Raw genomic sequence first — 17,500 nt, 5'->3', positions numbered from 1 at the left:
TGGAGGGGGAGGGAGTGTTTTTCTGTTGTAAGAGTTCAGGGGGTCTTTCTGATGCCCCAGGGCCAATGGAAGATGTGAATGTGGGTCAGTTTCCAAAGCCACTGACAATATTCACTCCCTTAACAATCAGAAATCTCCAACTATTTATGGCGAGTTTGATTTAAACGGGAATACTTTGGGATTTTTTTTCTATGCTTTTCAATATTGATTTCGGGTAGAGTGAATCTATTGGTTATTGTGGTTTCAGCGTTGGGGTGAGCTCTTTCAAAATTTTATTCATTCTTCTAAGCAACATGGATAAAGTGAGAGAGAATGGTTAGTAAATAACTACGGGTCTGAGGCTTTGTACAAACACACACACAATATATATATATACATATATATATATATATATATATATATATATATATATATATATATATATATATATATATATATGTATATATATATATATATATATATGACTATTTATCACATCATATGTATGTATGTATGTATATATGTGTGTATGTGTGTGTGTGTAGTCTGGGAACTTTAGTACAAGAAAGAAAATGTAAATATATTAATAGGTTTTAGATTTATTTATTCACAGGAATATTTAAAGGTGGTAGAAAATAATTCGTGATATAAAAGAAAATGAGATGAAGTCCAATTATTCTAACGTAGATTTTTAATCTGTTTTATAAAGTTATAAATTGCGTTTAATGATTTTTTTTACATGATCAAAATGTTACAGTAATAGTCTGGTATGAGAGTAGGTTGCAGGAGATTGATTGACTTTGTTAATTATTTGGCATTACATCTACTAGGGTAACTGACACCTAGTGGTTTTTCAAGATATACTGATATAGGTAATGTTTTAATATTTCACAGAAAGAAGTTAATTTTCTCATGCAACCCAAGTTATAGAATTCAAACGTTAGGATAAATAACTTGAATTGTAAGTTAAAAGTAATAAGTAGTATTTTACTTAGTAGAGTGCAAAATTAGGCTGGTTTAGCACTTTCACCTTTGAGAGCTACGTTAACATACGAATGAGATTTAAAAGTCAGGCTTTTTTTTTTTTTAGAATGATGTGAAATAGCCGAAAATTTTAATGGCATTTAAGAACAAACAGCAGCGAATTTAACCTCCGAAATTCCTTGTTAAGAAGAACTTTATATAAGTTTAATTTGTAAAAATCTTTTTAGGAAATTTTAGGGTTCCTAATTTTTACAGAGATATTGCTTACCAAGTCGTATAAATAGAAGTCAAATCTGTTTTATAACATGTTTTCGTAGAGGGGTAATTTTTTTAACTTCTTTTCTAAACATGACAAAAAATAACCATCCCTTATCTTACAGTATTTGTCTAGAAGGGAAGTTCAGAATACATGTAACTTCTGAGGATGTAATGTCTTAGCGTTGATATGAATTAAAAGTCATGTTTTTCATTTAAAAAATGCGATACAAAGAGAAAAGAAAATCTGGAATTAAGTTGCTGTCATAGAGATGGAATTATTTTTTCAATACCGTTTGAGTGAGAAGTAATTGTGTCTTCTAGTATGTTTCACACTTTTTCTTGTAATTAAACTGAATAACAAGGGCATGTAAGCCCACAGAATTTCAAATATAAACAACTTGTAGAATCTAGAGAGTACGAGGAAGCTCTGGACATACATTTTTCAATTGCTAGTGAGGACGAAAGATATATATGTGTTAAATACTTTCTGTAGATTTCTCTTATTGTTATAGTCATTAGGACAAAATTTCGACGAGTGTTATTTTTTGGTTACTAGTTTTTACTTTTTAATTATATGTCTAATAAAAGCCCTTAACTATGGTAGAGATTTATATGAGTAAAAATAGAATTAAAATTTTAAGTCACTGTAATACTGTGATTTTTTTATCAGTTGGAAATTAAAAATACCCACTAAAACGGAATGCCGTCCTTCTAACACAGTTCTTTATTTATCATTTCTTTTCATTTTAGTTTTGTTTTCTGATTTTAATAACCGTGGCCGGTTCAGTGGAAGCATGGCTTTCAAGTTAATGGGTCTAGATCATTGTAAATACTCTTTGATAATAATAATAATAATAATAATAATAATAATAATAATAATAATAAGCCACTGTATATTGAAAATAAAAGATATTTCTGATGATCCTCTTTTGAAATTCTTTGTAATTAATGTAATTTTTTTTCACCGTCTCCTCTGATTTTAAATGACGGGGTTAAGAGATAAAAAAATTATTGGAGTACTTTAAACTTTCTAGGCTAGTAGGTATCGTGTTAAGATAATTATTAAGGTCATTATGAATAAGTGTTTTAATCCGTCGCGATGTGTTCATGTATAATATATGTGTATATATACATGGTCATGTGTGTACATATATATGTATATATAATTATATATATACATATATATATATATATATATATATATATATATATATATATATAATATACATATATATATATATTTATATATATATATATATATATATATATATATATATATATATATATATATATATATATATATACTGTATATTCGGGATTAAACAAAGTTTCGGAAAGTTAATGATTTCAGAAATCGTCAAAACAGATTTTCTTTTTTTTTCATCCCAAGTTCATTTATATATTATTCAGTTATTATATTCGTAGTATAATGTAACGTCCAACTGAAATTTTCTTTTCAGCCCAGACCCAGAGACAACATAAATAGAGAACGGGAAAGGATTAAATATTTTAGAGAATCAGGGGTAAACAACGCAGTGCGGGAATCAAAAAGTTCATTACAGAAACTGATAATTACTTCAAGCCCCTTGCAAAATTGATTGGTACGGGAAGGTTCCAGTGTGTAAGATATGTGCTGTGTACATTGGTCTTCTTAAAAAGAGCCTTTGCATTGAAACTATTCAGAGTGGGTTGAGGGCCGCGCTTTTCTTTTAGATAGTATGAGGTGTATGATTATTTTAGTGTAGTTATTAATTTTTTTTGTCTATTACTGAAACTCATGTATTTATATGCATTTGAGCGTATGGAGATTCATGCTTTCTTAAAATGAGAGCAGTATGAGTTTTAGTCGCCCCATATTCATGCATGCTTGGAGAGTTTATCGTTTCGGAATGATTCAGATAAAGTTTTGATTCATAATTTCCTAAAGGATGTTTGGAGTCGTTCCCTTTTCAAAGAGTTTGATTTTCAGAGTTTTCACAAAGGCTCCATATCCTCTCCACTGGAGCCTTGCATTATACAAGATAGTAATTATAATGATCGAAGGATCAAGATTTCAAAGACTTTGGCATAAGACACTGGATGCCCCAAAAGGCACCCATTCCTCACTCTTGATGAATAAATTAGCGTTATTGAAAGAACTTTCATTTTTCTTTTTCAAAGTGTAGAGGACAAGTTGCTGGCTGCCCAAATAAGTGTTGGTAGGCACGCCGTTTGAAATGATTCAGGGAAAAAAACCAAAGAACAGAGAGAATTCCACATGGGGAAGTGATTGATTGAAGATATATATCTTTGTAAAATATTCTGCCAGCAGACGTTTCACAAAATTCTTGATTTGAACGCAAATTATACCTTTTCCCCAAAACATTTTTGTTTAAACACGAAATGAGGCCTTTCCCCACACATAAATTTGTATAAACACAAGTTCCTTTTAGACTCAGAATATTTCACAAAGGTTTATACATAAATACCAAATCAGACCCCTTTCATACAGAAAATTTTATAATTATAAACATAAATGTAATAATTCCTACAGAAAATTGTATTGTTAAACAAAGCAGATCTTTACTAGAAAAATCCCGTTTATGAACACAAAATCAGACCTTATAGAAAAAATCTTAATAAGAACAAAACTTCCCTAAAAAATGTATTTATAAACAAAAATGAAATCTCCCTCAAAGATTTGTTTATTAACAAAATCAGGTTGCTTGCGGACATTCTATTTATAACCACAAAATCAGACGCCCTACAAAGATTCTTGTTGTAATGGAAAATAAAGACCTTTCCTGCAAAGATTTTGGCTGTCAGTAAAAATCAGAATAAGTTTTAAAATTCTGTTAACAAACAAGAAGTCACACTCCGTACGGAAATATTTGTAACACAAAATCAGACTTCCGTTAAAAGCTCTATTTAACACATAAATAGCCGTCCTTCAGGAATATTTAATGAACGCAGAATCGGACTTTTCCGCCGCCCTGTAATTGGGCGTGGCCATTCATGGGTGTGACCTAGTCGAGAGTAAATGGTCGTTCTCTGTTGCGATAATATTTCAGTTATTGGTTAAACTTCCTTCTATTTCATTTATAGCATTTGGAATACTTTATCCTCCTCCGCGTTCCCTAGATCTTGATTTTTAGTTTTCTGTAAAAGAAACCTATTGAGATGGCTCTGTCTGTCCGCCTGCGCTTTTCTGTCCGCACTTTTTCTGTCCGCCCTCAGATCTTAAAAACTACCGAGGCTAAGGGGCTGCAAATTGGTGTGTTGATCATCCATCCACCAATCATCAATCATACCAAATTGCAGTCTTATAGCCTCCTTAGTTTTTATTTTATTTAAGTTTAAAGTTAGCCATGACCTTGCGTCTGGCAGCGCTTTAGGACAGACCGCCACCGGGCCGTGTTTCAAGTTTCATGGGCCGCGGCTCATACAGCATTATACGGTGTACAGAAAACTCGATTGCGCCGAAGAAAATTCGGCACATTTTTTACGTGTTACTGTTTGAAGGGGCTTTGTCGTCTTGAAGATACGAGGGGCTGTTAAGTTTTCTTCTTCGGTGTTTTCAGTTTTATAAACATTTTTGTCTGTCAACTGTTTTCAGATTGATCTCCATCTCCTTTTTTTTTTTTTTATCTGACTGTGTGTAGCTGATTTCTTATCGTTCTCCATCTCGGTTTTTAAAATGTTATTAAACATCTATATATATATATATATATATATATATATATATATATATATATATATATATATATATATATATATATATAAATATATATATATATAGATATTAATAATATATATATATATATATATATATATATATATATATATATATATATCATTATTTCATATATATATGTATGTATATATATACATACATATATATTTAATGTCATTGTTTCTCTCTTACTACACTCTCTCTCTCTCTCTCTCTCTCTCTCTCTCTCTCTCTCTCTCTCTCTCTCTCTCTCTCTCTGCTTTCGTATTTATCACCCTTTTTTGATCCGTGCTTTATTTTCACAGTGACAAAGCTATATTTGATCTCTTGGTCCGTCTCGATCTCGCAGACTTATGAAAACACTGAAATTGTTGATAACAGGAGCAAAGATATTGCAGCCTTTTAATAAGAGTGAATTTGGCCTCGTCTGCTTAATTAATTAAAAGAACGATGTTCTATTAGTACTGATATAATTTTTGAAATGCGTTCTGTAGCTTTAGAGAAAAGTTCGTGTTTTTATAGATTAAGCAGTCTTAATTATCAACAAGTTCACGGAAGTGTTTCAGGGTCAAGAAGAGCTCAAAAAAAAAAAAAGCAAAAACTATCAGGTGAGATCTTGTGAAAAGTTATGTAGGCTACAGGTAGGATTTGAAAACCAGGAGCGTTTTGTGAATCACTAGAACAATCGAAAAATAAAACAGCATTAAGAACAATTTTAAAATTCATTTTAAACTGTAGCAGGAATAATGTGATAGATATTTCATTTTCCAAAAAATTTAGTGCCAAAATTATTAGGTTTGATTTCAGTATGAAAAGTCTTTATTCAACTTCCGTTCAAGAGAGTGACGCTTCAAAGCCAGTTTGAATGTTACTGGAACACCTTTTAATATTTTGGGAAAGCTGAAGATTCAATTCTAGAATTCGAAAACTTAAGTTAAGCCAAAAGATGTTAATCCTATGAAACCCCGAGGAAGATTAGGAAGTCAATTCAGAACGCAATCAATAGGTCAAAAAGTCAATTTAGAGCGTAAAATCTTTCTAGCAACCATTAAGGTAATTCTAGGATGTGAAAGGCAGTTCAAAGGTTCAGTTTTGAACATTGAAGCTCATGATTATAATGGCTACATAATCTTAAAAGGTAAAATTTGAAGAGCATTTAAGCAATGCTGTTAAGAATATGGAAGCTGTTTGGATGTCAAGTAACGTAGAAATTCCAGCCATTTAAACTGTTCATTTGTATTGCAAAAGCTCCCTGGGAAGTCAGTTTCTTTTATTGTAAGGCGTTTAGAGCACCGTCTACATTCAGTGTGCAGAGCAAAGTTTTTGTGTGTTATAAGCGAGGTCATTGTAGGTTGTAAAAGATTGTGTAAAATGGTCAAAAAGAATAACTTTAGGATGCAAATATAGGAAAGTTACAGTGGCATTTTATAATATAAAAGCCTTTGGGAATCCATAGAGGTAGTTTGACGAATAAAATAGCTATGGATAGTGCAAAGAATTGCATTTCATAGTGTTAAACTTGAAGACAATCTGTAGAAGTAGTTTTACGTTATATACGATAAAAGTTACAGACAATTCTTAGAGGTATTATTAAAAAAATTAAAAATGTCGAGAGCCCAGGGAATTTGATTTTGCAATAATAAACCTACAGACAGTCCATAGAAGTGATATTAGAAATTCAAGAATCTCTTGATAGGCAGGGAATCCCAAAAATGTCATTTTATAGGATAAAAACCATAGACAATCATTAGAGGTAATTTTTCAAATTTTAGAATGTTTGGATAACCCGTATATCGCATTTTATAGCCTAATATTAGACCTATAAGCAATCCGTAGAAGTAATTGTACATTTTATACAATTAAAGTTACGCTTAATTCATAGAGGTAATTTTAAAGATATAAGAATCTTTGGATATCCCAGGGAATTGGATTTTGTAATAGTAAGGCTATAGAGACTCCTTAGAGATGATTTTACAGTTTTAAGAATCTATTAGGTGACTACGGGGTAGGTTTGAGCAATTCAGGAGGAAATTTGATGTGAATATATTTAGACAACTGAGTTAGCATAACTGTAATTTGGTGACTGTTTGCAACTAAGTGCATAATTTGTTGTATGATGTAGAGTAACCATAAAGATAATGCAAAAATTTCAGAATCTTTGTCATCGTTGGAGGTCATCCTGAAAATGTATGGCATTTGGAAAACCTAAGAGTTTAACACTGTAAAGAGAAAGTACGATTTTTTAATATAATTTATTTTTATGAACTTCAGTGACTAATGTAATAATAAGATTTATAGGGCACCTCAAGTTTCAAGGGTTTGGGACAGCTGACTAGATCTTGTTTAACGCTTAAATTCAGCTTGGTCCGAGGGATCGTTTAAGAATATAGCGGCACACAAACAACCGAAAAGATCATTTTGTTTTATTTAGCCTGGGATGACTTTACAGTTATGAGATTTATATCAGTTAAAAGGCGTATTCAGTTTGGTTTCCATGAGTTCAAGATACTGTTAGATCATGGAAAAGCTCGAGTAGAGAAAAAAAAAATCTTGGAAATAATATACTGGAACGTTTCTAGAGCATTTTTAGTGCAGCTAGGGGATACTCTAGAATGAAAAAGCTTTTTGTTCCAGATCACCGCACAAGACTAAGACCAAGCATGACTTTTTGAGTTTAAGAGCATCGATTAAGACCACAAAATCCTTTCAGTATATATATCTGAAATCTTTTGAGAACAATAATTCGTTAGACTTGGAAGAGAAATCTTTCTAATCCAAAGAAACTTTTGTCAAGATAAAAAACGCTCATTAATATAAAAGCTTTATTGGTCATTGTAGAAAGGGAAAGTAGTTAGAAAAATAAGAATTCTTGAGGGAAATTAATATTTAGGCCAACGGCTAACCGCTGGGACCTATGAGGTCATTCAGCGCTGAAAAGAAGATGAGAGTAGAAAGGTTTGAAATATGTATCACGAGTAAAACCTTGCAGTTGCGCTATGAAACGATTGTTAGGAGAGGCTGGAAGGGAAGATGGAAGAAAGAAAATATGAATGGAGGTACAGTGAAAGGAATGAAAGGAGTTGCAGCTAGAGGCCGAAGAGACGCTGCAAAGATTCTTAAGTAATACCTACAATGCACCGTGTGAGGTGTACTGACGGCACTGGCACCCCCCTACGGGGCAATCAAGATTTAAGGGGATGTTGAGAGCTTAGACTGATTGATTTACGAAATTTAGGCTGTCCAGCCAAGTAATGGAACCCTTCCGGCCATTCAGAGCGTATGACAGCGAAAAGAAGGGGTTGGAGTGGTTGAACAGCAAGGTAAAGGGATCTAGAAAATAAAGGAGATGAAGCACAAGGAGCTAAAGGTGAACTAGGAGAAAACCCTACAGATGCACGAAGTAGTTTGGACAGAGAGACAGAAGAAAAGAAACGGGAGCGGAGGTAGAGTAAAAGACTTGACAGCGGGTGCAGAAGAGATGCTGCAAATAGTTCTTTAGTAATGTCTAAAGTTCACCACGTGAGTTGCACAGACTGCACTGCCCGCCTGCAGGCATGCCACTTGGAAGTCTCTCCAGACTGTACAAGCGTTGTTAGGTCCTGAGCGATTGTTGTAAAATGTAAAGCTTTGTGGAAGCTAATGGGAACATTCAGGTCGGGTCAAGTAGTTTGTATTGTTTTTATTTCTAGATGACCTCCATGTGAATTGATGGGCCAAGGTCTAGATCTAGAATATATAATGGCAGCTGCAGCAGCTCGAGGATAGGTTACAATGTTACCGATTCATTCCCACCTCTTCCAAATTGTTGAAATCTGCTCCTTGTTTTCCGATGAATTTATTTCATCTTTCAAGTGACGGGTGTGTTGATTCTCCTGACGTTAAGCCTCCCCCATTTTATTTTTTGCTTCATTTAAGAGATTATTTTGAAGCAAATGCTTTTATTTGCATCCAGCGAGTCTCCGCTAAAAATAGTCATACTATCGGTCTTTGTATAATATTGTAACTTTTAAGGAGTCTTTGTGGAACCCAATATGATTTTTCTCACATCGAATTTAACTAAATAATAGTGGCGTGTTTGGTTCCCGTCTCATCTGTGTTTGCATTACTGCACATTTCAGTTCCAAAAGGCATTTTACTGTGCTATATGAAAGTAAGGAGTTGACAATCCCACCGGCCTCTGCACCGAAGAGGGCGTATAATAATGCAAAAAGCTTTAGGAAACGAAACATTGTGGAACTGAAGGAACCCAACGCCAGTGAACTCCAAGTCACCCAGCGGATCATTTCAAGCGCCAAAAAACCGAAGGGCAACGCTAGACCTTCCCTTTGACCGTCCAGTTGGATATTTTAGACAAGCGGCCCGGTCATTTTAAGCACTGCCCGGACATATTAGAAGGGCGCACGCTAGCAGGGCCGTTGAACGTGAGAAAGATTAAGTTGACTGGGTAATTAGTTGCGGGGTCGTCGCCATTTTTCTCTTTACCTTAATTACGCAGCCAGAAGTTGTCCATCCGATTCGGAATTCCCAGTTTCTTTCTTGCAAAGATTTTGAATAGTGTTCCCTTTGGATGGTGTTCTCTTGATGAAAAGGGGAACGACGTGATTGCGATTCTCTCTCTCTCTCTCTCTCTCTCTCTCTCTCTCTCTCTCTCTCTCTCTCTCTCTCTCTCTCTCTCAATTGAAATGTTTGATTTGGAAGTTATGACTACTTACGAAATTGTTTTGAATCTTTATCAGGATGGTTTTTCTTAAACGATTTTCTCTCTCTCTCTCTCTCTCTCTCTCTCTCTCTCTCTCTCTCTCTCTCTCTCTCTCTCTCTCTCTCTCTCAAAACTGAGATGTTTGATGTAAAAGTACTGACTACTAGCGAAATTGTTTGAATAATATCATGATGGTTTTCCATAAAGGAATCCTCTCTCTCTCTCTCTCTCTCTCTCTCTCTCTCTCTCTCTCTCTCTCTCTCTCTCTCTCTCTCTCTCTCTCTCTCTCTCTCTCAGAACTATTTTGTTTTTGTATAAAGATGGTTATGAGAAGTGTTTTAAAAAATTCCCTTATACTCTCTGAGTATCCATTGATTTGAAGCATTGCAGTGTTCTGTAGTAACAGGAAATATTGCATTTTGTAAATTGAGTTTTACTACAATATTACAACGATTTATGTTTGGCCAAGGTTGAGTAAGGCTAGATTAAGTTACGTGGTATCAAGATAGTTTTTTCTGTCAGAAAAGGCAAAATTGTTCTCAGACTTTTAAACCTACATTCTTGCAATTATACATTAGTTTTGTTATATATTAGGTTTTTCCGTTTTATTTATGGATATGAATTGTAGTTGTCATCTGCATTAATAGTATTAAGTTTATATTATCATTGTTTTCGTCCGTGTTATTCTTCGAATTTTTTTTTTATCAGTAACGACAGTATTTTTATAATAAATCTTCTACTTACTCTTATTTTATTATTATTATTGTTAAAGTTATTTTTATTATAATCATCTTTTACGTAATTATTATTATTATTATTATTATTATTATTATTATTATTATTATTATTATTATTATTATTATTATTATTATTATTCGACCCTGAGATTCATAAATGGTATCTTCATGGCGTTCTTTAAATTTTATTTTCTTGTAGATAAACTTTTTTATGAATTGGATTTAGAGCTTAGACTTAGAGAGAATATGCTGTTTTATTTCTTTTTGACCATGCTGATTTGATTGGTACATTTTCTCCAATTCCGTGATCCAATCTAATGAATCAAAGCTGAAGAAAAGCTCGCAACGTTTAGATGACAGTGAGAAGTAAATGGTAAGTCAGTTTATTGTTATTCTCGAGTGAAAGGTAAAGTCACTAACAACGGTAATTTCATTAGCCTTTCATTTGTGAATAACAACAGAAATACAAAAATAAACTGGCTTACCATTTAGTTTTCACTGCCTTACATGTATAGTCTCTATGTCATCAAAAAGTTGTGAGCTGTTCTTTAGCGTTGATTCATTACATTGGATCAAGGAATTGGAGAAAATTTACCAATCACATCAATATGGTAAAAAAAAAAAAATCATTTAAAAGTTCTTGAGTTCCATCCCGATGTGAGTTAGAAATGTATTGTTGTGAGCGTCATCACTTAAACTTGAAAGTTTATTCATTAATTGTACATGTTTTCCCACTGACAAGTCTCTTCCCTGTAGAGAATCTGTTCTCCTCCATGTAGAATTTTGTAGAATTCTGCAATTCTGGGACTACATGTAGAATCCTCCAAGGGTCAGTCATATCGTTTATTTAATGGTCAAGCTCCGCCCAACTTTTTTCTTCGTGAGTGCACCTCGCGTGGTACACTGTAGGCATTACTAAAGGGGGGTTTGCAACGTCCCTTCGGCCCTCAGCTCCATTCACTTTATAGCCTTTTACTTTACCTCCTTTTTTTCAGTCTTGCCGTCCAACACCTTTGTTACTTTTTAGTTCATCTGTGGTGTTTTCTCCCAGCTCCACCGTCAGATCCTTGTACTTCATTTTCTTTATTATCAGGATATAATATCTCGGTGTCCAACCACTCCAGGTCCCTCTTTTCACTGTCTGAAAGCGCTGAATGGCAGAAAGTGCCCCAGTGCTTGGCTTGACAGCCTCAGTTTCGTAAATCACTCGGTCTCTTTCGTTTTACTTTTCATTGATTCCATTGGTCTCGGGATAGGTAACTGTATCAAGTAGCCAGTTCCATCGACCATTGTATCGAAAAAATCTCTAACTGAAGCCAGCGTGTTTGAAGCTTCATTAATGTGGTCTGGCAATCTACCATTTAGAATTCGGACTCCTACCGATAAGAAACCGGACGCACTGATGACATGTTGGTTGCCAGGGCACGATAATGAAAAAATGTGAGTAGCTCCTCCTCGAAGGAAGCGGTGGACCTAGTAGGAAGAAAGCAGTCGAGACAAATAATTTGTTGATGATTGACTTTTGACACAATAAGTACGAGAACAAGTGGCCCGTCCTGTGTTACCCGGCCACCTCAGAGGAAAGACTCTTAATTGTGGAAATTTTGTCCTCAAAGGAGAGGTTGACAAAGGTTACAGTTCCATAGAACTCAGAGGCAAGTCTGGAAGTTTATCCTTTACTTGAAAGACTAAAAAGGAAATCACCTTTGTGGCCTGTAGCTGGCTTCGTGTGTTTAATTGTTTGATTGATGTTTTAACTGGTGTCGCAATTGTCAGGATCATGGGCTCTCTTCATGTACACACGCGCACACATTCGAAAAAAAGTGAATATTTCGAAGAAGGTGAGGTTTTGCATTACAACTAACCAATTACTTCACAATGGAAAAATTCGCAGTCGACAATCAGGGCCCCCTTCCTCCCTCTTGTCTTCGAGAGTTCAAGATTTGACATTAATACGAGATAATTAACTAGCGTTGCAGTTTCTGCAGTCATTGGCACTCGCCGCCGCCCAGCAAAAATAATTTAAATTTAGAAAGAAATATTAGCAATATTTTTAGAAAATCATGAAATATTCGAAAATAAGTGTTATCGCTGAGATTGTTAATCTTTCTAAAGAAGGAGAGAATCGTATATTATAATTAAAACTTTATTTGACATTGCAGTATAGGCATTGTTTAGCGATTGCCTCTCTTCACGATATGGAATTACAAAAGGATCGCTTAGTAACGTCCACAAGTTAATGATTAAGGGTTACCTTTAAGGAAACTTAGCGGTGACAGAATGGCGTAACAATGATTTTATGAATGTAAATAGACATGTAATATTATGTTTTAAACTTATGCCTACAGTCCATGAACATGATTAGCGCTGGTGTCCGGCAAAGAATAATGTTAGCGATCCCCTCTCTTTTTAAGACCTCCCTCAGTGCACTGTAGGCATTATTTAAGGTTCTTTGCAGCATCCCTTCGGCCCCTAGCTGCAACCTCTTTCATTCATATAACTGTACCTCTGTTCATTATCTCTTTCTTCCGTTTACTTTCCACACTCTCCTAACAATTGTTTTGCAATGCAACTGCGACGTTTTCCTTCTGGTATACCTTTAAAACCTTTTTACTCTCAATTTCACATTCACTGCTGAATGACCTCACAGTCCCAGCGCCTGGCTTTTGGCTTAAATTTTATATTCCATTCCATTCCATCCTCCTCGTGTAGATTGGCCTGTCGGCTACACTAGTTCGCTAGGTACATGAGAGTTGTGTGCAGAAAAATGATTCTGATATGAGATTCTGTTTAGTAACGGAAATCCTCCGTTGTAATTAATTGAACATTTGTATTGGTGTTTAATTTACCTCTGATTGGGATAGCGCCGCCAATACACCTCACGTGGTGCACCGTGGGCATTACTAAAGGTTGTTTGCATCTTTCTTTCGGCCCATAGCTGCACCTGCTTTTTAGCCTTTTATCTTACCTCCACTTCTGCTTCCTTTCTTCCTTCTTGCTGTCCTGCCGCTCCAACCCCCTTTTTTTCATTAACATTAGCGCTGAAAGGCTGAAAGCGCCCCAGTACTTGCCCTTATTTCGTAATTTTCAGAGATCGAATCATTAAACAAAAACCTCCTTCCTCCTGCTAAGTAGGTTAGCCTATTGGCTAGTTAGGTTTGGTAGGCACAGAGAGTTTAATGCAGAAATATTCTGTTATTAGCTTCTGTTGAATAACCGAAATCATCAGTTGGAATTAATTGAATATTTGTGTTTATATTTAATCCACGAAGAGTCAGTTGATTAATAATTAGATGCAGAGTCCAGTTGAATGTTGAACCCAGTGGCCTTATGTAGCTCACGCCTTAAGAAGATATGAAAAAGAGAGGAAGGTCATGTACTTTTTTCCTCAGTGTTTGAAGGGTTCAAATCGGGGAAAACTAATAACAGGAAGACATTCCAAAGCTTGGCAATAGAAGGAGAGAGAGTGACGCTAATTGTTTTATTTTTTACCCTAAGTAGGTATAGGACTCGGTGGCTTTACGGGTGTTTCATCGGTTTTGCGCTTGACTGAATACCGTACCAACAATTAAACTTGGACGAGAATAGGCAGACAGGTAGAAAGGAATATTTTGCAGATGAAAGAGTTAAAGGAAGGTAAATATTGTATCTTGGGACCCGAGTCCTCGACGAATCATATCCTAGAGAGAGAGAGAGAGAGAGAGAGAGAGAGAGAGAGAGAGAGAGAGAGAGAGAGAGAGAGAGAGTTTAGGGTAAGAAAGATAATGAACCTGTCATGAACATGGATGAGGCAAAGATAAAACTTATGATAATGGTGAAAATGCAGGAAGAATTACCTACAATAGTATACCATTATTTTATTCGTAAACCTCGAATATTTCTCGTAACTCGTATGATTGTTTGGCAAGGCTGCAATAGCAGGTGTGGGATGGACGAATGAAAAAACCGATACGTGAACGAAACGTGAAAAATAAAGGAATATAAAGCTCATAAAGGTAGTAAGTTATTAGGTCTTAGCAACTGCATTTTGTTTGATGAAGTTTTGATTTGCAAGTTAATTGCTTTTGTCATGTTCCAAGTGAATGTTTGTATATTTTCAAAACAGCAACAACAACAACAACAACAATAATAATAATAATAATAATAATAATAATAATAATAGGAGTGAAATGTTGCCAGTACGTGATCCAACAGAAGAAAGACGGGGAAACTTGATGCAAGTCATATCGACGCCAGATTAAAAGCATTTTCTGCAAGAAGAAGATCACCCCCGAATTCTTGGTTGTTTTCGGGCAATCCCACAGGAGCGCCTCTGAGGTGAAAACGCCCCGGGCGCCTCTGGAGGATTTCAAAGTTTGATCAGACTCCAAGAACCAGCTCTCTCGGATCCGAGGCTTCTCTAGGTTTTTTTTTTTTTTTTTTTCCGAGGAGCAATATTTTGCAGCGTCGAGATGGATGCTTTTCCCGGCGCTAATCTTCTCCTATCACCAGGCAGAGGCTGTTGCAGGAGCTCTCAAAGTTATCGTAAAATGGGGCTTGAGAATATGTAATGAGGAGACCCCGGGAGAATGACTCTTTCCGGAGCCCCGCCTTGAAAAATCGGGGGGAAGTTCTTCAGCGTCCGTTCGGCCGGAGTGCGGTGACGTCATTTGGCCCGTGAGTGGAATTCCGTAATTATGTAGCTGTAGTCATTTATTAATGATCGGATATGTTGTTAATGTTTCAAGAAGCGATTAGAAATGAGAAAATATGAATTGTAGTTAAAACTGTAGTTGTAAAATACTTTTTTTTTTTTTTTTTTTACCAAACTGTCACATTTGCGATTTGCATCCCTACGTTTGTCGGGAAGGGGATGACGTCACTTGGCCCGTAAGGAAGTCTGTACGATCAAAATGACGTTACTATAGGCTTTGGTCGAGACCGGAAGTCCAGGCTATAGGACTGTACATCCTGTCCCGAAACTCAGACCGAGGTACTTTCATCGTACGTATTTACTTAGGGCCAGCAGTTAGAGAGGCTATCCGGGCTGGAGGACTTCATTCCAAAACTGTAGTAGGTTATCAGTAGGCCATTGTTGCCTCCTCACACACACGCGCACAAATATATATATATATATATATATATATATATATATATATATATTTATATATATATATATATATATATATATATATATATATATATATATATATATATATATATATATATATATATATTATATATATATATAATACACGCAGACATATACATAGATATATAATATAAAGATATAAATATATATAATATATGTGTATATATATATATTTATACGTATAACGTTTTGTACGTATATACTTACTCAACAGCTAAATATTAGGAATTATTGGTGTATGGTGCAAATACAGATAAGGTACTTGACAAAAGAAGAATATTTTGGGCCAGAACACATCCGTTGCAACCCCAGAATAAGGTATTTCATGTAATGTAGGAGGTTGGGGGGGGGGAGGAGGAGGAGGTTGTCAAAGGGTGTTCTGTTGGTTGAATTAACAGTTGAATTTTAGATTGTGTATATAGGGCTAAACCTCTAAATAAGCTGGTTGTGGTGATCATGTTGTAGAGGACGGAAATGGATCATTAATGAATCTAAGACAGAAGAATCCTGACAGTTTGTTACTCTTGTAAAAATTTCTTATAAAAAATGATAAAAGTGCAAAATGTTTTTGTATATGAGGAATGGTGTTTTATCAGCTATCGAATAATGTATTTATGTTAATAGGATAATGGCACTTATGTTCTGAATTAGCTTTTTCGGGAATGACGGCATTTTTATGCAAAGGCATTAGATGCCAAACACTCAATTTACGAAGGCATCTGACAGGAAAAGAAAGATATTCCCTGCTAGATATTAAATGAATAACATAGGTTTCTTTCATATAATTCTGTTTTGGATAAAAGAATTATATGGTCGTCATGAATAAGAACATTTTTTCCAAATTTATCATTTTGGTAAGTAGGTTCCTTTTTTAGTTTTTTGTAAAAGAAAACTATTGTGCCGGCTTTGTCTGTCCGTCCGCACTTTTTCCTGTCCGCACTTTTTCTGTCCGCCCTCAGATCTTAAAAACTACTGAGGCTAGAGGGCTGCAAATTGGTATGTTGATCATCCACCCTCCAATCATGAAACATACCAAATTGCAGCCGTCTAGCCTCAGTGGTTTATATTTTAAGGTTAAAGTTAGCCATGATCGTGCGTCTGGCAACGATATAGGACAAGCCACCACCGGCCCGTTGTTAAAGATTCGTGGGCCGCGACTCATACAGCATTATACCAGTGGCCTTGATGATACTCTGCACAGAAAACTCGATTGCGCCGAAGAAGCTTCGGCGCATATTTTACTTTTTTTTTTTTTTATTGTACCACAGAACCAAAATGAAGTAAAATTTCGTTATGAAAGTGAGCAGTTTCATGGTCAGATGTTTAAAAGATTGTACCTGACAATTACATTTTGTGGTAAATCGTCGGTAACACTTATTTTTCAGTAGGGGTTGTCCAGGAGCGAGAACCCTTACTGCTACAAGGCCAGCTTAATCTAGACTGGCTGATTTTTCAGTTTATTCAGACTTATGAAGCTTGAAAGGTTAGGTGTCCTTCAGAAATTTATTATTGTAAACTGCCAGATTTCTCTTACACATATATGTGCAATTTGGGAATTCGTCCTTGAAGTTTATTTTGAAATTCCATACAATATTTTCACAAAGAACATTTTAAAGACCCCGCTTACTTTTTTCACAAAAAGTATTTTCAAGATGCTCTTTCTTTTTTCACAAAAGTATTTTCAAAATAAACTATTTCCAAGATGCCCTTACCTTTTTCATAAAATTATTTTCAAGATGACCTTACTTTTTGATGCCCTTACTTTTTTCACAAAATTATTTTCAAGGTTACATTACTTTTTCACAGGAAAAATTTTCTAAATGCTCTTTTTTTTCCACAAAAATTATTACTAAGAAGCCCTTACTTCTCCATAAAATTATTTTCAAGATGCCCTTACTTTTTTCACAAAGAATATTTCCAAGAAGCCCTTGCATTTCCATAAAATTATTTTCAAGATGCCCTTACTTTTTCACAAAGAATATTTCCAAGAAGCCCTTACT

Source organism: Macrobrachium rosenbergii, chromosome 30 (assembly GCF_040412425.1).
Source record: "Macrobrachium rosenbergii isolate ZJJX-2024 chromosome 30, ASM4041242v1, whole genome shotgun sequence".
NCBI lineage: Eukaryota > Metazoa > Arthropoda > Malacostraca > Decapoda > Palaemonidae > Macrobrachium > Macrobrachium rosenbergii.
The sequence above is the reverse complement of the archived record's forward strand: the minus strand, read 5'-3'. Positions refer to the sequence as shown.